Source organism: Parus major, chromosome 3 (genome assembly GCF_001522545.3).
Source record: "Parus major isolate Abel chromosome 3, Parus_major1.1, whole genome shotgun sequence".
NCBI classification, from domain to species: Eukaryota; Metazoa; Chordata; class Aves; order Passeriformes; family Paridae; genus Parus; species Parus major.
In genome coordinates, this window is record NC_031770.1 from 100,015,752 (window position 1) to 100,038,996 (window position 23,245).

The 23,245-nt window shown below is 34.7% G+C and overlaps 1 long non-coding RNA gene across 1 annotated transcript in view; it reads left to right on the plus strand.

Annotated features, from left to right (window-relative positions):
- The first annotated feature begins 4,344 nt into the window (after positions 1-4,344).
- Positions 4,345-23,245, plus strand: part of LOC107201394 — a 29,846-nt gene continuing 10,945 nt past the window's right edge. The window contains exons 1-6 of the long non-coding RNA XR_001520177.3: positions 4,345-4,429; positions 8,948-8,992; positions 12,095-12,156; positions 12,292-12,410; positions 15,622-15,748; positions 18,377-18,503. This is a non-coding gene — a long non-coding RNA (uncharacterized LOC107201394). The remainder of the gene's footprint in view (positions 4,430-8,947; positions 8,993-12,094; positions 12,157-12,291; positions 12,411-15,621; positions 15,749-18,376; positions 18,504-23,245) is intronic.

Consider the following 23,245-nt stretch of genomic DNA (forward strand, 5'->3'; position numbering starts at 1 on the left):
AGTGATCTAACTTGAAAAATGTGATTTTCTTTTTTTTTTGGAAAAATTAACATTAAAAATGCTGGCAATAAAAAGAATACTCTTGTGTTGGTTTGACCTTGTCTGGATGACAGGTGCCCCCCACCCCTGTCCCCCAAAGCTGTTCTATCACTGTCCTCCTCAGCTGGGAAGGGGAGAGAAAATACAACTAAAGTCTATGTGTTTTATATTGAATTAAGGGCAGGGAGAGATCATTCACCAGTGACTGTCACAGGCCAAATAGACTCCACTTGAGGAAACTGAATTTATTGCAAATCATTATAATAAACTCAAATCTTAAACTCACCTTCCCCTCACTCCCCCCTTCCTTGTTTTTCACTCAGTTTCTCTCCCTGTTCCCTCACAGGGGCACAGGGGGACAGGGAATGGAGGCTGCCATCAGATCATCACACACTGTCTCTGCTGCTCCTTTTTCCTCCAGGGAGGATGCCCCACACTCCTCCCCTGCTCCAGGTCCCTCCTGTGGGGTGCAGTCCTTCAGGAACAGGCTGCTCCAGCGTGGATGCTCTGGTCACAGGTCCTGCCAGCAGCCCTGCTCCATTGTGGGCTCCTCTCTCCACGTGGGCACAATTTTTTCCTGCTGAACATGAAACCACAGATAACACAATGCCATTCATAAATCTTTCCCTACTTTCCTTCAGAACTTCTGGAAGATATTATCTATTACTATTAACAGTATACTGGGAGTATATAAAGTTCCCTAAAGTCTTGTAAAAGCCCCCAAAACTGACAAGCTTAACAGACAAGACAGACTAGAAACTAAGGAACATAGAGGGGATAAATAGCCTTTCTACGGTTATACTAAATGATGATGACAATGAAAATAATCACAAGTCTTAAGCCAGAGCCTGACCAACTGAACTGTCAAACATAGGTGGGAATACTTCCAGTTGTGAAGGGTAGAATCTCCACTAGTTGTTCCCATTATTTTCCAGTCATTGATAATGAAATTATTTCAGGTCTTAAAGTCAGCCAACACATATGTATTTTTCATGTCACATATTTTCTAAACAATTTTAGTGAGGGATGTCATGTTCTAAATGGGTTAAAAAGGGATAACTGAGAAGTTTTACTTCTGAGTAGTCAGGTGTTTAATGTACATGAAGTATTTTCTTTACACTTACTTAAGTAAATTATCAAGTCACACACAAAGCAAATTTTATCCAGAAAACATTATACCAAGCACTGCACTAAGTAGCAGAAAGGCCCATGGAGTATCTTTTATTTATCATGATTCTCTTTAATAGTGAATCTGAGGAAATACAAGTGAGACTGAAAAATAAATGGCTGAAGGCTAATGAACTGGAACAAGATGTAGAAAAAAATGTACTCTATCTTGAAAAATACATCTATCTTTTAAAGCTTATGCTTTTCTCCATTGGTGCAAAAATAGCTTTAGAAGATATTTTTTCTTATAATAAAGTTTTGAAAACAACACATGCATTTGTTTTCCTTACAAAGGATAATAAGGAGAAACGAAACAAAACATTATCCTATAGCGTATTATCACAGCATATAAACTCTATACAGATTGAGTATAGATTTCAGAGGAAACAGAAGTTGTCGTGAAAATCATTGTGCTGTGCAGAAGAATAAAACAGCCATCAAGATACCTTGAGAAACATCTCATCTCACAAAAGCTTCCTTGTTGTCATTGACTTAAATTTTGAAGACTTTTTCAAGGTTTACTGGCGAATAAAACCCATCCATTGAAAATTGGTGTAAGACTGGTTAGATTGCATCTTGCAATTGAAATGTATTCCAATACAGTAATTGGACTAACATTCTCCTCCAGCTAGATGTTTTTGGAAAATGTGCCTACTTTGAACTGGTAATGAGTAGAATGATTTCTAGTGTTCGCAAGAAGGGTACTTCATGACTGAAAAGGAAATATTCAGTGTAAATGTGAAAGGTCAAAATGAATGTCATAGAAACAGAAAACTGAAAAATTCTCCTCTGGTTATATCATTTTAATTCAAAAATTACTTAACCAGAAATATACTGGGAAATCTATTACTTTTAAGATATAAAGGCATTGTTAAAATTATTGTGAAATCTTTTCAAAGCTAGGAAAAGTCATTCACATGTTCAAAGACTGCAGTTCTTAGAAGATAATTTTCACAACAAAATGTATTTACATTAAAGGAGGACAAAAGTTCTTCCTTATGTCCATTTACACCATTCCATTTTGTAGAACTTCAGAATCATCAAATTAATAGTCCATAATCTTTCTTAATGAACAGATTTTGTATAGAGAGAGGGAAATGAGAAAACTGGTTATTTTAACTTATTTCTATATAGGATGGATCTGAAAAATAACAGAAAAATTGAGACTATTAAAGAGAAGCTTCCCATTATGAGAAAAAAATACTTAGCTTAGACTTTGTATATTGAGTACAATTTATTTCTTCAATTTATCTAATTTTGAACAGAGGGGCTTAAACGACATGTAAATAATTTGATATCTTGGACAAAGCTGACTTGCCAAGAATAATTTTAAGATACTAATGGCAGAAAAAAATCCTTCTTTTCTTTGTATAAAAGCCAGTTGTTCTTCAAGGACTCTGTAGGCACAACAGCGTCAGTTTAACAATTATTTTCCTCACAATATGTAGTTTTCAAAGATCAGAGATTCAAGGATGTGTCAAACTGGGTTCATTGAGCAGTTGTGAGCCAGGCACCAACCCTGCTGAACAAGGCTCCTGCCTGATTTAAGACAAGGGATAGAAGGTTCAGGCCTCCGTGACTCATCTTGGAATATATATATATATACACACACACATATATATATATACACATATACACATATACACATATACACATATACACATATACATATACATATACATATACATATACATATACATATACATATACATATACATACATACATACATATATATATATATATATAAATATTTAATTTGTTATCAAAGGCAGGGTGACCCAACTCAGATAATTTCAATGTAATTGAAGATTTTTATGAGTTCATCAGTGAATGAAATGCCTGATGTCAGGGACTGGATAAGGTGGAACACCTGCCTTTTTTCTTTTTTTATTTGTTGTATTATTCACTTTACTTGTCTTTGTTTTTTTTCTGCCCCATAGCTGTGTGTGTCTAGTCAACTAAATGACTAGGGCATGGATCTGAGAGCTGTGGTATCTCTGCCAGCCCAGACACCATGCTCAGTGAACATCCAGGAGCAGCCTGGGGTCTGCAGATGCTGTCTGGATGTGGCTGCTCCATCTGGTGTGAAAGAGCAGTTTCAGGCACACCCACCCAGCCCCACCAGCTGCCTGCCCACTTCGTGCCCAGATAAAGTCTCCACTGCCATAGTTTTGAGGTGTAGGTAGCTGTTTTGGAAGTACGTGGTGGTGGCACAAGAAGAATTTCAGTTAATATTTTATGATGTAAAAACAATTCTACTATTGAAGTTTTGGATATTTTTTGCTGATTTTATCTTTTGAGAAGAGACAAACCAGCTAGCCACATTGGAAAAGAGCCAAAGGATGCTACACCAAAGGGTGATCATATTTGATGGATTTCATAAATGTTGTTATTTTGCTGTATATTATGCTGTAAGACCCTTCTAAATTAAATATTTTTTCTTTCAAGAGTATGATTTCAAAAATGTGGTTTCAAATTTTCCCATAGAAAAAAAAAATTCCAATTTTTTGCCAATATACCCTTGTTTTCCAAAAGCTTATAAAATTATAGTGTGACTTGTTTTGTGTAAGAGAATATATTTCCATACTACTGAGGCTTTACAAAGAACATGTAATAATATTTGGAGTCAAAGTTACTCACAGCTATGGGATGTAATATGGCATTTTTGATGTTCTAAGTAACATCAAAATGACAGTTAAAACTTATATCTGCTCATAGGAGCAGACAGACATATAGAGCAAGATTATCTGTGGAAAAAAAAACCATTATCTGTGCACTATGAAATTCCTGATTCTCTGGTCACTGTATAGCTGAGTTCAATTTCCATGTTCAAAAATAATCTCATCAACTAGAAATTACTATGCTACACGATAGTTTGTATCTTTTTCTTTTTGAGAGCAGTTGAAAACAGCTCTGATGCTGCTTCAGTGCCCCACAGAGACACAGCCACCCAAAGTTTCCGTTCTGAAAAGTTTGATTGGCCTGAAATATTTCCTGACCCTGAGTTCTAGACGTACCATTTGGCTTTGATAAGGAACTTCATGAATCACTACAAGCTTAAAAAAAATTTGTATGAATTCAACATTTCCTTTATTCTCCTTTTGTGGGGTTTTTCTCACTTTTACGCAATTGGTGACCAGGACTGGATGTCTACATTCATCTCCACATCAAGTTCCCAAAGACAGAAAAAAGAAGTTTTACATTCCAAATATCATACTTTAGGTAAGCTCAAAATTTTTAGATGTAAAGGAATCACTGTTATAATGAACCTGTATGCCATTAGTTTTGGAACAACCAGTAAAATCTCAGTGAAAATAAGTAGTTTAACATGCATTTTATGTGTAATATATGATGGACTTTTATGTATATTTGAATTACTGCTGAAAGGATTATTAAAGAAAATGTCCTTATTTAGTCTTGCTCTTTTCAAATGAATATCACTGGTCAGAATGTAGGATTACAGTTTACTACTGACAGCTTTTACAGATGCTGAGCTTGTGTCTACAGACATTTTCCAACACTATTTGTTATGGCTCCTAAGACACATTATAATATTACTGAATTTCTTTGAAACATTCTCCAAAATATATGTTTTTTTCAGTAGGTGGAATTTCACTGGCTCTTAAAGTTTTAGAACTGCTTAATCACATTATCTCTGGGCTATCACCACTTGGAACATATTGAAGAAGGCCAATAAAGCAGGAGTTCAGAGCACCCTAACGGAGAAAAAAAAGAACAAATTTGTGGGTACTCTTTTAATGAAGGACTTTCATTATTATATATTTCATTTATTAATGATCAACTCTGTAACTGAAGTGTGTTTTAGAGCCTGCCTAATATAATTTTCTGCCTTTCAAATTATATTGGACTTTTTTGTTCTTAATTGAGGTAAACTACATTGAAATAAGAATTCAATTCTGATTCAACTGTCTTGGGAGTATTAGTTTAAGTTATCACCTTAAATTATGATCAGTAGACAGCGATTTTTCCATGGGAGGAAAACTATCTTATTTTTCAAGTTGGCTGTATTTTATTCTTCGAAAAATCTGGAAAGTGCCACCTTAAACTCAGATGCAGGAGAGGGAATGTTGTATCCTCTGAAGAGAGAAAGTTCATTTTGAAAATGTTTCTGGAAGATCAAATGCAAAGCTGATGATTTGCTATGTTTGCAGTAATTTGAAGCATGTGAACACTTAATATGCCAGTTATAGTAGAAACTGGCTGTAGAAACTATAGGATGAAGACATAAACAGTCATCAGTGTGGGAAATTTTAGGTTAGGTGAACACTGAATTAAATAAAAATGATGCAGTTTTTAAACCTGTTCTTTCAAACAAGATGGCATATATTCAGAAGTATTGAATCATTTGATGATCTAGCTCAGTAACTCCATAGGCCTTGAAGGTACAGTGTCACACTCCTGCCAGCTGGAGAAGCTCAGTTACCCTCAGGCAGAATTACTTTTGCCTGGAATAGGGTTACATGGATGTGGTGTACAGATTGTAGCTGGCTCTGCTCTCCTGCCAAGACAACCAGAGAAGAAGCCATTCTGATCTGGGAGCCAGAGAGTTTCATTAACCTGTTATTTCTGCATAATTATATTCTCTTTGGCAACATTTGCCAACTTGAGTACATCTCCAGGAAGAAAGGGCTATATCTATCTGATAGTAAATTAATGTAAGGCCTGCAGGGTGTAGGGGCGTGTTCTTTGCTGGCTTAGTCTTTTTGCCTCCAAACATTATTTATCCATCCAAATTGCCTTTGGAAACTTATTCCCTAATCCTTTGAATGCTCCAAGTGCATTTAGGAATAGTCTGGAAGAGTAAGAATTGGCCAAGGACAAAGCTGAATCAGAATAGAATGTTCTACTGCCAAAGTTTTGACTGCTTTACTGGATAGATACCTCTGTAGGTGAGTTACAGCATGGAGATTAATTCCAACTAACAGTTAGATTGAGCCTTAATTGCTCTTCAGTGGTGCAAAAAATGAACAAATCACCATTCCTAGCTCTTAACTACATCCTTAAGTGACTACATTACTTTACAACTCTAGTTCTGAATTTCCAAGGTCATAAATGCAATGTTTACTACAACAAAGAAAATAATACATTTTCTCAAGCAACACTTAGCAGCTTAGTCAATGAAACATCCTTTTTCCCATTAACCTATGAGAACTTGACTCAGAAACTCAGATCTATTTAATTAGTTTCAAATTACAAACTAAAAATCAATAGTTATTTTCAAAAGATAAATATCCTTCTGAAATATGCCAAGACACTTTTCTCACTAACTTTCCTCAAACAGGAAAAAGCCGTCAGGCAAGTAGCTCTCCAATTTCATGCAGTAGCATTTTTTTTTCTACCAGTTATTAGATATTTTGGACCAGGAGGCTGAGTATCTGCATGTTTATAGGTGATTTAGTACTTCCCAAGGAAAAGGAAAAGCACCTCCAACAGCGGAACCTCTCAAAATCAGATAAAACAAAATTGTTTCAATTTGATTACTTGAGTAGATTAAAAAAGGCCATGACTAAAAGCAGACATGAAAATAAAAAAAATGCACATCTATAGTGAAAAATAAAAATATATATTTACCATAAATTTATTTTCCCTCTCCCTATAGTTCAAAATTAATGAAAATATATTATCATACAAAATCTGATGATGCCTTGTGCATTCATTAAATCTAAAAGTTACAAACCACACTGTATAGGTTATCTGATGATAAAAATGCAGATATTACTTCACATTACAGTTGAGGTTGGGAGCTGTGGGCTATAAATGCAAGAAAAGAACCCTAAAGCTGGCAAAGGTGGAGGCAGGAAAAGCACTGTAAACACTGCCTGTCTCAACAGCATTATAAAGGTTATGCATGATTTCTGTCAAGAGTAAGCAGTGAGCTATGACATTTGTTACATCCAACAATAAATTACTTTAAAGCTGTTGTAACAGAAATCCTGAAAACTGCTATAAACTTATTACAATTAATATGATGGTGCTAGTAAGGAAAATAAAACAAAACCCACCAGGAAAGCCCTCAAGGAATGGCAATTCCTTTTTTACTGAATGGCTCATGGGACTCAGGGTTTGGCAGTGAACATAAGGAGAATATGATGGAAGGGTTTGATGCTGAAGAAAGGGAGCCAAATTCAGTAGGCATTACTAAATATGAACAAAGAATATCCAAAGTAGAAAAGTAGCTGAAAAGGAAAAAAATAAATTAAATTAAACCAGATTCATATTTTACTAATTTATTCTTCCAGTTGATAACTTTTGATTTTATTATCTTTTTAGAGTTTAAAATAAATTCAGAAGAATGTGAAGTAGCTTAAGTTCACCAGGGTCAACAGATTAAGAAAAATTTATGTGCATCAACAGTCCTTTGTGTGCCTGAAGTACAGAACAATTTTAAAAATCTGAGGAACTAGAGCTGATTTCTATTACGTTACTCACTAGCAAATGCCTTGGGGATCTCTTTTTACATTCTTGGGAGAGTGGAATAGTATCTTGTTGCAAGTGTCAGCTAGTTCCCCTCTCTGGAAAGAGAGAAGAGGTAGAGCAGCACATTGTTTTGTTAATTCTGTGCTTTAAAAAAAGTCACACAAGTAACTCAGATGTTTATGGTTGTTTAATCTCTTGGCCATCTTAATATCTGTTACATTTTCATGAGTAAAATTTTCTGGGGTTTATGGCATAAATTCTGATCTGCTATTATGGAAGCTCTCCTGCAGTAGAATTAAAACACCAAATTGTATGAAGAAATACATCAATTACCACAGTACTTCTTATTAAGGCTTAAGATAAATCTCTTATGTGCTGACTCAGTTGTTTAGCTAGATAGTCTTTAGCTTTGTACATTTGTTTTCCAGTCTTAATGCATTTCTACAATCTTTGCTTTATTTTATAGCAATGATTATTGTATATCCTACTTACCATCAAGCATCCATATTCCATGTGGAAATATTTTAATTTGTATTAACTCAGCTTCTCTAAATCTTTGCTCTTCTTACAGTATTACTATAATTCACCAAAATGCTCTTTGTACGTTAATATAAGTCACCAAAATATTGTTATTCTGAGGCCTGGACAATTCCCTCTCAACATGGTTGAAACTAATTAACATACATAATCTTGCAGTGTCTAATTGCATACCTTAATGATATCTCTGGTCTCTAAGAGGATTCACATGCATGATTTTGTAGCTTATTAGGAAACTTATGGGAGAAAAAAATTGGAATGTAGTGTATAATGACTGGAAATTAATTGTAATTTTTAGCCAAGATGTATATTAAGAAATTAGATTAAGAAATTTAAAGAGGAAAGGACATTGTTCAGGGGGATGAGAAAAAATAAAGGCAGGGGAAAATAATAAAAAAATAAACTAAGGATGAGGAAAAGCCTGTGAGAGAGATAAATGGTAAATTAAATATGAGCAACTAAAGTTTTGTTTCTGAGAAGCATTCAGTCTGGTGGAAAGCACTTTATATCATCCCACCACACCTGACTACAGTAACACCAGCAGTCCTTATGCCTAGGGGATGAGAAAAATAGCTCAAAAAATATTAACCTTAGGAATCGTACAAAAAATATAAAAGAAGGTATTTGCACATTTTATAAGGAATAACACTTAAAACTGGCAATTAATAATTTTTATATGTTAACAGGTTTTGTCAGTTTACAGGAATAAATATGGCCTTCTAAGAGATCTATATGTTTTCTAATTTAATTCATTTTCAATTTCAGGAACTGTCATGCCTGAAGCCCATCACTGAGAAGTTGATTTCTAGAGTAAGTAGAGGTTTTATTTCTGGACCTCTTAAAAATGGAAAGACACATTTGAATTCATAATTATAGCTATGGCAGATGGCCATCAGCAGGATTAATAAAAACATAATGAGAACATTGTCAAAGGTATATTAGAGGCAGACTTAGAAAATTGAATCACTGCTTGAAGGAAATAGATTTTCAATTGGTTACAGGACCCTAGAGATTCGTAAGAGAAGTGTAGAAAGACATGCCAAGGAAAAGTGATGTTTGACATGAGAACTAGAAAGAGCAGGATAAACTGATAGAAACAGGAACTGCTTGTATTGATATTATATTTGAAGGGAAAAGAGTCATGTTAAGCTGCGAGTCACAGCCATTAGGGTAGATAAGAAAAGGGAATTTGTTCAGACAAGCTCTAAACTAATTAGAGAAAGCACCTGAACTTTGGATTTTTAATTTCTCAGAAAGTTACTAGGAGGAGAGAGTATCTATATATATGTTAGCAAAACAGATACAGGGCACAAAGTGAAAGAAAGGGGCTGTTTAGTTGATGCAGAAATTGATCCTCCTGTGACCATTCAATGGATCAGACATGGTGGTAGAGTGTATTTTAGAACTTGTGATAGCTTCAAATTCTGCATACATAGGATTTTATCTATTTTCCTGAGATTCAGCTTTCCTAGCCTCAGAGAGTGCATTTCTGCAGTTACCCTGCTAATTAAAATGGCTATGAGATGAGGAGAATGCAGATCATAATCAAGGTCATTCAGGAAACTTTTGCCTCAATTTACAGCTTGTTTCTGCTGTGTGCATGTTATTATGGCTATTATTATGAGAAAGTCCAAAAATCAGTGGGTTATTCCTGTGCACCAAGGACTGAGGCTGCACTTTACTTATCACAGACACTCTGAAAAAGCAAAGTGCTTAAGAACATAATTAACTTGGGATGAGCAGCTTGACTGACTCCAGTGTTGTACCTTCTCATGTGAAAAACTTGTCCAAGTGAAATAAAGAGAAAACACCTGTTGAGGTTGATGAAAATTTCTTTTCCCTGTTCTTGTCACAAGGTATTAATAATACATAAATCAGTCTAATATTGATCAAAACACATTTTTGAGGATTGATTAACATTAACTATCTATTCCATCCACTTCTATATGCTGTCACAGAAAGGTTAATTAAAATAATCACAGGGTTTTTTGTTTGCAACTTAAGATAAAATGCTTAGTGATATATGGACAAATTTTAAAGAGCTGATTTTACTTCTCAAAAGCTCATTAAGATATTACACTAGTTGCATTAGTCATGTCTGTTGTTAAATGCACTGGAAAGGTTTCTCTTAGGACCTACAAATCTTTCTGGAAAATCACAGAAATTTCAGTACAAAGTTAGTTGCTTACCTTTTAACAACTTTATGTTTCAGTTCCCTTTCAGTATCATGATGTGACTTTTATAGCACACAATCACACAAAAGGCTGGCTCCTCCAAGCACAGAAATGCTCATCACTTCTGAAAACTAGGCCCCAAAAGTGCTAAACAATACCTGATAATTGATGGCATTTTTATGAATAGTGATGTTATGAATAGTCATATTTGATGATGTTTTATGAATAGTGATTACTTATCTGACAGATTGATAGTAAGCTACAATGACACATTTTGAGGCAAATAAGAGCTAGTTATCCAATGCTCTCAATTTTTTTTTTTGTTACAGAACAATAAAATAAATGCAACAAGGAAGGTCTTTTTAGATGACTGAAAACCAAGGCTAAAATCCCAACCACAAAAATTTAGAATCAAGCTTTCTTAGAAAATGATGGTTGAAATTTCACTATGACATTATTAATATTGCAGTTGTGAAAACTAAAAAAAGTAAAAAAGTGTTAGGAAACTGTAGCCACCTTTTGCTATGGCCTGAAGGCCTTGTGAAAATAATTTGCATTGCTTCTCATTTTCAGCTGTTGCAGATGCTTATTTCTGATTTCCTTCACACAAAATGAGCAGGAAACCATAGAAGTCACAACAGCTTTTGAATTGTGGTGTCAGAGCCCCAAAAAGAATACAGAAGAGAAGATCTGTGAGGACTGATTGGATAGAAGAATGGTCTTCGTTTATCCTTTAGTGGTAGAACAGCTTCCTGCAGTAGCTGTAGGACTACCTTTTTAAAAGTGCTGCATATGGCACCTTTTGGGATAGAGAGGTTTAGCCACCATCAGACACAGACAACAGTTTTCCCTTTCAGGGTAAGGTTTTTATTTCCTGCTCCCATACCTCCTACAACGTGGAGGACTGGATTGACTGGCAGTGTACCAACCCAGAAAATGTCTGGAGTGAGATTCATTAGAGCAGATGTAGCTCTCTTTATCTGAGCTAGTTGACTGATGTCCTTTTATAAGTAATGGAGAGAAGGAGGTTGTCTTGGAACATGATTCATCTGACTTATTTTAGACTTTTATTTTAGTGTGAAATGAATCACAAGCAAAGAGTATTTGTTTCTTTCCATTGACATTATCCAAAGTCTAGACAAGTAGTTCAGACATCAATGTCTATATTTATCCTGATGAATCCTGCCAGTGGAGACAAAATAATCCCTGCATTGTTGTATTCAGGGGAAGAGATACAGTGAGAAAACCAAGAAAGTTCTAGAAAGAGCCTTCTCTGTATGGGTATTCTTGAATTCTGCAAAGAAATTTTATCTAATTTATCTTAGATTAATATATAGACTTAAGAGACAAAATGTATCTGGAGGATTTTAGCAGTGTGATTGTTATTTAACAATATTTTAGAGTGGAATTTTATTACTGATGCTAAATAAAATATTTCTTAAAGACTTTTCATGAAGTTCACTTATTACTCCTAAAAACATGTGTATTTGACTGTAATCCAGGAACAAGATGACTTGTAGGCACCATTCTGGCTTTATTTAAAAATTCAAAAGATTTCAATTCAAGGCAAGCAAGAAGTAGAAACTCAGCTGACCAAGGGGAAGCACTTCTGAAAGGAGAGTGCAAAGTGCAGAGAATGTAACTAGCTTCAAAGTAGTAACAGAAGATGAATGGATTGTGCAGAAGACAACACATACCACTAAATCAATTCTAATTGCAAGTATTTCTATTTCTACAGCCTGGCCTGGTATCATTTTGGTTAATCCAGACGTCTGAAAGCTGCTCTAGTAGTCTGAGCAGGTAAAAAGCTTTACTGTGTTCTTTGAGCTAGAGGTGTGTGTGTACAACTGAGACAAATTACACAGGAGAGCTCAAAAGGATGAGGGAGGAAGGCTGAGCTCTGCCACATGACTGACTAAACCTTTCATTTCTCAGTAGGATTCCTGCTGAAGTTTTCTCTTGGACAAGGTACCATGAACACACATTATGAGCTTAACATGAGCCAGGGATCGTTTCCATCCCATACTGTGGATGGCACCATCCTGTTATGAGAGGTAAAAGAAATTAACTGCTTTTAATGCAATGCAATTTATGGCGGTCCACTTAATCTCAAGGCTAGAGATGAAAAAAATCTGTTGTTTCCTACTTAATTATCATCCTCATGATTGTGTTCAGTTCTCCTGACGGGTGGTCTTGCTGTGTAGATCTTTATATTCATTTGAGCATTATGGGCTGGGGCTGTGCATTGTCTAAAGAATATGCAGTAAGTTTCCCAGGGTACTGAATTTGGACTGCTTGCAAAACAAAGTCATGTATTTTCTTACCTTAGATGCCTAAAGAACAAGAAATGAGCAACTGGCCTTGCTGTGCCTAACACTGAATTATACAGTGTCTGCCTGTGTCTGCCTTGCATCAGTAAATGTGTCAAAGAGTAAATCTGGATAATCAGAAATAGTTAGACTTCAGATAAAAATCTGAACTGATGCATGGGACTGAAATAACAGTGCCATTTTAAAAGGTGTTTTATTAAAAGTTTACAGTATTATTTCATTTATTGCTTTTCCAGTCGTGCTTCTACACAAATAATTACATTTATGATATTATGACTACTGTGTAGCTGTGCAACCATATGCAAATTCTACAATACATTTATACCACAGCAACAGACTTTCTCAAACTGGGAGCCTTGTATGAAACTATGTGTCTTTTATGTATTTTGGTCAAAAGATTACGAATCAGATCTGAAAATCTAAATGTGATACCCCACTGGATTAGGATTTGAGTGATTAGAACACCCAATTTGCTTCCAGTGTAAAAATACAAAACTTTAAATGGAAAAGCAAAAATTAGATGCCATGTTTTCATAAGGGCAATTTTTTACCTGAGATGAAGTTCTAAAACTAATTATATTAGTTTTAATTGTCTAATATTTTAATAATGTAGTAGTTCTAATAGCTTTGAAAATAGGTAAGACAAGCTTTAACTTAGGTTCTAATTAGTCCCAACCTGTTTTCAAAACTGTAATTTTTACAAACTTCTAAGTGCAGTTCTTTGTGCACTCTCGTATTTTTGGGTTTATACTACAAATTTTGTGTGCTTTTACAGTACTTCAATCCATGATGTTGTGATCCTGACTAATATCTTTTATTTCACCTTGAGACAAAGGTGGAATAAAACCCTTTCCATTTTGATAATACTTCTAAACTCTATCATACAACTTAAGCATATTTTGGGGTCAGGAACAGAAAAAACCTAATCAGGAGGTTTTGCTTTGAAACACAATCTAAAATCTTAGCTTATAGAACAGTGTTTAATATGTAAATGGCACTAATTTAATACAAATAAATTTTTGCCTGAAGTATATAATTGTTTTTATTTTTCTTCTGTTTGTAATCATGCAATTTAATCAAAGATCATGCAAAATTTCTATTCCTTTGCTGATTTTAATAATCCCCACATAGAACAAAAAATTTACCTTCTAGTAAGTCAAGCATTTAAGAATCCTTATTCTCTTTTGAGAGCCAACACTAGATAAAAAGCAGAGATTAGAGGAAAGCATTACAAGTCAACTACTAAAAACTGGATGTTTGGAGGTTAGTTCTTCTTATTATTCTCTCAGAGTCATTAAGACCGACTTTTAAAATTCCTATATGCTTTAGACATGTGTCTGAAAAATATCATTTGGCTAAGCAGACACCAATCACCTGCTCTTCAATGTTTTTGTCAGTGTTTGAAAAATACAGTCCAGCTCCCGCAAAAAAATGGTTGTTTTGTGATATTCACATTAGTAAATCAATTTTAATGAAAGAACAGGATTAGCTTTCTTGTTTTCCCATAAAAATGAAATGCTTCATACTGTCAAAGAAGGAAGGGTATTCAAAATTTATAGCAGGAATCCAGACAAAGAACAGATCTAAAACCAAAACAATATGGGCAGATGAAAACAGGGATTTCTGAATAGAAACAGTCAATTAGGATAAAACACAAATAGGAAATCTTCCTTTAACAAGGCTACTTCTTGTATAATTCCTTTGGATAGGTTTGCATTTTTTTCAGTTTGGTACCTTTATGACCAGATCAGAGATACAGGTTTTATAAATTTCACAAAAACAGGTGGAGGAGGAAACTGGCCTGAGGATTTGTGCTTTAATTCAAATAAATACAAAATCATGCACACAGAAATAAGAAAAAGGTAATATTTGTAGCATGAGAGGTTTACCATTGCTCTGAAAAGTAATGACTTCAAGAAGGATGAAAAAGCCACATGATAATGTGATAATTCATGGAACATGGATTTTCAGTGTGTCCATGTGTGCTTCTCTTATTTCATGAATAAATTGGGAAACTTCAGATATAAATTGTAAGGCAATTATACCTTTATATGCACTTTCAAAATAACTATTTACTTAGAGTCCACTTTTGGTAAATGTACCAAAAAAGGATTACTAATTATTCAAAATTGTCTAGAAGAAAAGTAGTAATAGATGAAGAAATATATCTTAAAACTTTTTGAGTCAGGAATTGTCAAAGGAACCACAAGAGCCAGCTGGAAGGATTAAAACCAGAATTTTACATTTAGAAAAGTTGAATTTCAGTGTAAAACTAAATACATGATTTACCCATGGGTATATTCTACTGTATCTTTTGTTTTGGCCTAAGACATCTGTAGCTTTAGCACTAGATAGTAGAGATTGGCTGTTCATTTCTTTCTCTTTTTTTAAGCATTAAAAATTAAATGTTATTCTTTACTGTGTTAAGACTTTCATACTTTGTAACAATATAAAAGGAATTATCAAAAAACCCTCTGCTTCACACCATGAAAGATAAATTCATACAGAAGGGGGTCAGAACGGTCCCTTTGGAAGATACAACAGCTGTAAATGTTTAAATGCTCTGATAAAATGAGACAGAGTTTATACTGAAATGAAAAAGTTTGCTTCAGATGAAGAAAAAATAAAAAGGAATATTTTTTGAGGTGGGGTCAATTAACAGGTCAATTAATTTATTGCATCCTTGAAAAGAAGGCCTAAATGTCGTTTTTTTTTTTTTTAATTCCAGTTTCCTCCTTCTCTTTACTTTAGCAGATTCTCCTTTCTTTCCATCATATCTCCCAGTCTCTCAGCTTGTGACACTTAGTCAATATTTTTATTATGTGTTGTCACTCACTTTCTCCTCCCTGTTTTTACTTAGTGCCTGATAACCCTGTCATAAGTTCAGAAGAAAATATAGGGTAGGAAGGAGAAAATATACCTTTCTTTTTTGCAGGTGCTGCCACCTCAGCCTCAGGAGGGTTGCCATCCATGCTGAGGTGGTCCTCAAGCTGATCAGCATCCAGAAGATTCAGCAGAGCTGGACTGTGGGAAAACTGTGGGAAGGCTTCTTGAGGAACAAGGTGATAATGCTGTTATTTAGAAGCTTTGCAGCTGAACCTAAGAAATATATTTATGCTACAACAGTGAATGGAGCAACAGCAAATTGTCTAAGTATCTATACTTATTTATACTTCAAGTATTCTTGAGCCACAGCCAAGGTATTTGTATGTTGTGGTCAGGCACTTACCTGTGCCTGCACTTAATTAACTCACCAGTTATCTATTTATATTTAAGTTACAGTTAAAAGTTCTAATCATTGAACAGGGCTTCACTAGATATTAATTTTCAAGTGGTGTAGACAAATAGGAGTGGATTTACAGAGTGATCTCAGTGACTTTGCACATATTTTAGAAGGTATTTGATTCAGACTAATTCTAGGCCATTTCTGTGGGCCAAACACCCAGGGGTTCAGTTCCTTGTGATTTCATCCAGATCATGGTGCTCAAGACTCATTGTGTGATGTGAACCAAAGCATAGGAGGTGACCAGTAGTGACCATATACACTTCAAATATATTCTAAACTGAAAAAAAACCCCAGGAGATTTCATCACTGTGTACCAAAAATACAAAACACATTTACATGAATGTAAACATGAAACAAATTATGTAATATACTCATGTTTCTGCTCTACTACATATCTTTGTACTGAAACACCAAATGTTGGCCATAAAGGGAAAGGAAAATGAAAGAAGTCAGATCACTTTAATTTTGAAAAAAGCCAAACTTGGAGAATGTTGAATACAAGGAGAAACGGACGTACAGCTATAAATATGGAATTGCATTTTTTTCAAAGGAGGTACTTAAAGAAAAAATTATCAAACAAGTTAACTAGTGCAGGGCTATATTTATACCTAAGTTTTCATGGAGAATGTCTTATGAATTGGATTATTACATATAGTTTTTCTATAAAAAGTATATGTAATTGCTTTATGTACCAGATATACACCCTTAACCCAGTGTAAGGCCATACCTTTATACTTCAATGGTAGATTACATTCATAACAACAGGACTAAATTCTGCAGTCTTCAAGCCTTTGTCAAGGAAATGCAACAGTTTTCATATCATAGTTCTGGAATTTTAACCCATGATTTTTACAAATAAAAAAAATAATTGCATGAAAAAATACATCTTTCTGAAACATTTAAGTGGTGCACCCCACATTCACTGCAAGTCAGTGAATTCACAGTTTTTAGAGTTGGAGAAGTTATTATCCACATATCTGTGAAAATTAATGTATAGTATCAAAAGATTTATAGAAAACAAAGTAGTTAAATATGTGTGTTTAAGTTTATATAATTAATTCTACTTTTCCAGGATATATTAAATGAGTCCTAAATGTTTTGGACTTCATTATTAAATATAATTTACAGTTTATGATGTGGTATAATATGTAGAAATATGTTTCATTACTGAGTTAACTTCTCATATATGCACTCATATGTTCAGGTTATTAGGCTTTAACCAGTCTATAAAAGTAGTATATTGTACGGTTAATTTAGCTTTCTTTTATCTCCTAAATATTGCAGAGCAGAGTTCTTTTCTGTCAACACCAAGACTGATTATGATGCCATGACAGAATTTCCTTAGATGATCAGACATTATCAGTATAAATAAACACTCTGTCCCTAGTAGGAAATTATAGTGTATCATGCAGATTGCATTGGTAATTATTCAGAATGCCTTTACGTGTTGAGGAACCAAACCAACCAATCCTAAAATAAAATACATGCATGGGATAATTTGCACTAATTATAGACTATTTACCTGGGGAACACTTTGTTCAATTGTAATTATCTTAAGGCATACTTTATGAAAGTGTCTTCATCAAAAGCGTAATGAAGTAAATTCTAGGACTACCTTTCATTAGGGGAATGAGAAACTTAAAATTACCATATCGTCGGTTGGCAGTAATGTGCAAAAGTACTACTTTGAAACCTAAGAATAAACATCTGCTTTAAAAGTGTTGCCCTGAGTTCAGAGTGACCAGGAGACATTTCATGTATCCAAATGGGTTATTTTGAGGCTGAGAAAGCAGCACCACGTTGGCTGAACACATTCCAAGTCTTTTCTCCTTCTCTTCAGGGCATGCTTGCCATTCCTTTTACTTCTTTAAAAAAGAACTGTTTGCAGGTATTTAGACCCATTCAAAGGTTCAAGTAGAGGACAGAGTGTTTTTTACAATTTCCACTTAAGGTAACCAGTCTTGGTGATGTCTCTCTTGTGACTTTAAAATGCCTCTCATTGTTACTCTGTTCACAGGTATGTGAACCAGTACTCAGGGCTTGGAGTAAAGCTAGCTATAATACAATGTGTGAATCAGGCCAGTTAGTTTACTAGAAATTAAACTGTATATCCAGAGAAACCATGTCTGTTATTTTGTTACTTCTGGAAAGGAGAGTGAATTAATGAGAAACTGTCTTTGAAATGAGGAATGAAGCTGTAATGAGAATTATTGTCTAAATTCTCAATTTGATGTTCATAGACAGAAAATCTATCAGGCACATCTGTAAAGATACATTTCATTACCCTAAGTAACTGAAATTACTATTTTCACAGCTTAGGCATTCCATCATTAAATAGTATCAGATGCTCTGAACTACTACATTAATCTGTTCAATTTTGTGTGTTTATTAACTCTGACTACAGGAAGTCCAAAAGCTCCTGTTCAAGAATGCAACAGTTGAGGGACATATTTTGCTTCCACCTGCTCTCAGACAAACCCATTACACAGAAGGGAATAAGAGTTCACTCTTCTGATAAATAGTTCAAAAAGGTAGGTAGAGTTGCCATCACGAAATTGGGGTGTCCATGCCAGATATACTTTAATCTTCACCCTTTGTTTTTATTAAGCATTGACACTTCAAACTAGGTTGTAATTACTGTTTCATAGTGCAAAGACTACTTAGAAGTATATTGTGCACCAGCCCTGAAAATCCTTTAAAAATGTTGGGCTATACCTTCCAACAATTTTATGAATGTCTTGTTTGTTTTAAACAGTCTATTAGCATAAAGGATGCTCCTGTGACTCTTAGAATATATATATATATATATTAAAATGTGATTAAATACCTGCTATATGAATGCATGCACTTGCATAATAGCAATGTTTCACAGTATGTGTAAGCAACCACTAAACTCATTTAAGAGAATGTCACAAGGCAATTGATAAATAAGTAAAGTGGAAATGGAAATACAAATGTCCACATACTAAAGCCTTATTGATATCCTAAGGAAGTTCTAGGTGTTTGTCAGGAGAACAGAGTGGAACTAAATATATATAACCTATATAACCTAAATATATGCAATAATCACAGGCACCAGAAAATGTCATGTCCTCAAGAAATATTGCTACCTCTCCTGATGAGAATTGCCATACCAAATGTTTCAGTACACTCACAAAGGGTGAGATCTTTCCCTTCCTAAAGATCTCTAGGAAAAATTGTATCACTCCACCTGCTGAAAAAGGCTGTATTTCCTCCCTAATTTCCCTAATGTCCTCTCCTGAAATATATCTTGGCTCTCACGATCTGATCAAAACAAGTAAATACAGATATGGAAAATTCTCTGCTAATGGCCTAAAATGCCAGAAAAGCATAGCAGGGATAGAATATATTGGAATCAGGGAAAACTGAAGAGTCTGCTACATATATTGCAAATGTATATTCTTCAACTTCATTAATTTATTTTTGCATGTTGACATGTACGTATTTAAAAGCTGTTGGCAACTTTGACACTCTGAACTCTTTGGGTTGCAGGCTCTCTGTGATGGAACACAAAAATGGCTCATTCTAAGGTGGATTTAATCAGTTCCATGGAGACTTAGTGGGTCTTTAGTTGGTCTGCTGCAGAGAACCAGGACAGTCTAATTCTCTCTAGTAAAGAGGGCCAAAAAAGCACATATGTCTTGAATTAAACTGAAGAGGAAATAGCTCTGCAAAACCACCCCACAAAACTGCTTTTGAAAGTAGAAAACTAAGCATAGGGCTGTTTAGTCAGCAACTTACTTGGGCATTTCAGTATGCAGCAGAGAACCTCAGAACATGGCAGACTTAAATGGTTCTGAAGTTAGTCCATTTTCTTGTCTTGCAAATGAGCAGTCTAGTTTATGTGCAATAATAATACATACAGTATGCCAGTTTAAAAATCTGTAACAATAACCAAGAATAACAAGTCTTTCCCACAAGTCTGTGGCATCAAGAAGACAAAAGAAGTCAAAATTTCTGGTCCTGCAGTTCAGTGTATGTAATGGGCATTTCTTTGTGTATATAATATTCATTAAGCTGTGGTCCTCACAAATTAGCCATCAGACCACAGAGCTAAACTTCCTCTGCAGAGCTTCTTTAGCTGAGCTGTGGCAACCACGTGGAGGCTCAGATCTTGGCTGTCCCTGTGCCTTATGTGACAGGCAGGGCACTCCTCACCCTCAGCCCTCTGCTTGACACCTTCATGTCTTTTCAGACATAACTTATCTTGTGTGCAGAGCTTGACAGTAGCTTTTATTATATCAGGAGGATTTTAGATTTTCATTCAACCAGACAACCTCTTTTTTCTTTAAAAAATACTGTTAATAATGGCATTATTTGTCATACATAATAAGGTTTAATTGCACTCTTTACAACCCCACTGTGCTTGGGAAGTCAATGGGTTTCAAAACTAATTGTACTTTGAAATTTCAATGTCAGCATCTCTTTTACTTAATATTGTAAATGATGTTTTATTTGAAAGTGTTTTCTGTTTACCAAAATTATTATGCAAATTAAGTGTTCTAACACATATGCAGGAGACATTTAAATGATATTTGTAAAGCAGAGACTCAATTTGGAAAACTGCATGCCACTTATAACTAAGAATACAGACTGGAAAAATTATACAGAGTAGAACTGTGATTGCATTCTGAAGTGTGAAAAAACTGTATTTGGATTCTAATCTACAATCTGAATCTAAAAGCACACACCAGTAATAAAAAATGAAAAAATTCCACTTCCCATTTCCAAAATTATACTCATATCCAATCTCTTCTTTCAAAATAATTTACAGTATTTTCTAGATATTCCATTCACAATTCTCTAGCCAGATATTCTGGCATGTAGCTAAAAACATGCTGCTGTCTCCGTAGGGGATGGTGTGGATAGAGTGATAATAGGAGAAAATCCAATATGCAAGTGCATATTGGTTAATTTTTTTCAGTGAGTGGCTTTGTTCCTCCTACAAATTTCCCTTTTCATTATTTTGAGAGAAAAAAAAAATAAATTTCCCAGGGCCTTGATACATCTTGATGTTAATAAAACTCCTGACACTTAGGTATGCTTCTGGGGTGTGAAACCTATATATTACCTCAGCCAAAATGAACACTCATGGTTTTAGTCAATTCTGCATCAGTATGTAGTCATAACCCCTATATAATATAATAATATATTATTCCTTAATTAACTAAATGCTCTTACTCTGACCAATAATCAAGCAATGAAAACATTGGTTTTACAGAAGACAACTGCAGACAATGGTAAATCAGATTATGTGTTTTGTTTACTGAAGATATATTGAAACATACAGTGGCAACCTTTAATGGATAAATGAGGAATGGCATTTGAAACAATATTGTAAGAATTTTGAAAAAATCCTTTCCCACTCAGCAAACTTTTCATCACTTTCAAAATAATGTGTTTATTTACAGAAACTTTTTCTTGGATACTCAAGAGAGTGTTGATTTAGCATTAAAGTCTGAAATAATAATTCAAAAAGCACCAGTAGGGCAGGGATTATAAGAAAACTGATTTTAGACTTCTGAAAATGCCTCAAAGTCAGAGTAGAATGGTATTAGAACTGTGGAAAAGTCAGCAGTTCCACTTTCCAGGCGATTTCAACATTTTTGTGGCCCTGGAGGTTTTATTCAGCTCACCCTATGCACTTTTTCACTCTCTCTTTCACTTTTGCTGCTTTGAGCTCTGCTCATAAATCATGTACTTCAGACTCATTAACATCATTTAAGTTTATCAAGATCTCTTCAAGGGACCAAAACCTGGGGCATTGTTCCAGGTGTGGTTTAATGAGCGCTAAGTAGAGCAGAGGATGGTTCCCTCCCTTTGTCTCCTGGCTGGACTCATGTTTGTAGTCAGAAAATTGAGCTGCCTGGGTTTTATGCTCCAGCTTGTGCCCAGAGGATCCCAGGTCCTTTTTGGCAGACCTGTGCTCCCACCGGAGTGTGCTCAGCCTGTGTCACTTCAGGGTAACGTGTGATACATAAATGTATCTGTACATATTTGTGTAACACATGAATATATGTGTGTGTGTGTGTGTGTGAGCAATACATACAGGTATGAGATATGTATTTCCATGGAGAGTCAAAGGTATATAACTGTGATACCTTTTCTATTGTGGGAAATGTACTGGTGCCAAAAAAAAAAACCAAAAAAACAAAAAAACAAAAAACCCCCCAACCTTTTGTAAATGTCTTTTCTAGTATTAGCAGATGAGATAAAATCAATGCTGCAGATTTGTATCTGCAGCTTCAACTTCATGTGTAACTGTTATTGCACAATTGTTAAATAATGACAAACACAGGATCACTGAGGATGAGTTATTACATTCGAAATAGGCTTAGCATGATACACATGATGATACATATTACATATAATGTCACAGGAAGTATCTTCGCAAGTCTATAACTGCAGTTACCAGGATTGATGGGAAATGAAATTAATTGCCTCTCTAGATGGTGAGGCTCATTACTACAGGAAGTAATTTAGGTTCTCAAAAAATAACAAATGAGAATGAATATTCATTTGAATTACCAAGAATTGCTACAGTGAAAAACATCATAAATATCAGAATATCAGATCTTGTTCCTTAAATGGAATACCAGTGCTAAACCATAAGAGATCAAAAGAAAATATTAAATCGTTTTCATACCATTGGTCTGAAGCAATATAACAATTGCCCTAAGGAAAAGAGCAGTTATTCATTGTCTGGTTTCAACAATGTTTGAAGAATCATAGGTCACTGATTAAGTACTCCAACATTTTAAAATTAATATAGGTAGCTATATATGTAGGGATAAGCAGTAGCAACTATTCATCTAGAAATGGTGATAAATTTCTCAGATACCCAAAAGAAAAGTTTCAAAAGAGTGGCAAAACAAAACAAAACAAAACAAACACCAGAAAAATCACTCATATTTCTACAAAACCCAAAGCACAGAGGGAGAGGAAAATAAAGAATAACATCTGTCAAGGAACCTCATCACACACAGCAGGTAAATAGCTTGAATATTAATAAAATACAAGGGGCTGCAGACCTTAATTTATACTGAGCCTCAAGCCATCAGGAGTTGGTGACAGCAGTGATTATATCAATAAAATCTATTATAATGTTCCCTTCAGTGCCCTCTACTGACTAGTTGACTTCAATAATCATAAACTGCAGGACACTATTTGTAAAATAACTATTACCATTGAACTTTATCTCTAAGTAAATATGTATTGAATGAAAAACTCCTTTGGGGAAGGAGTGTAAAAA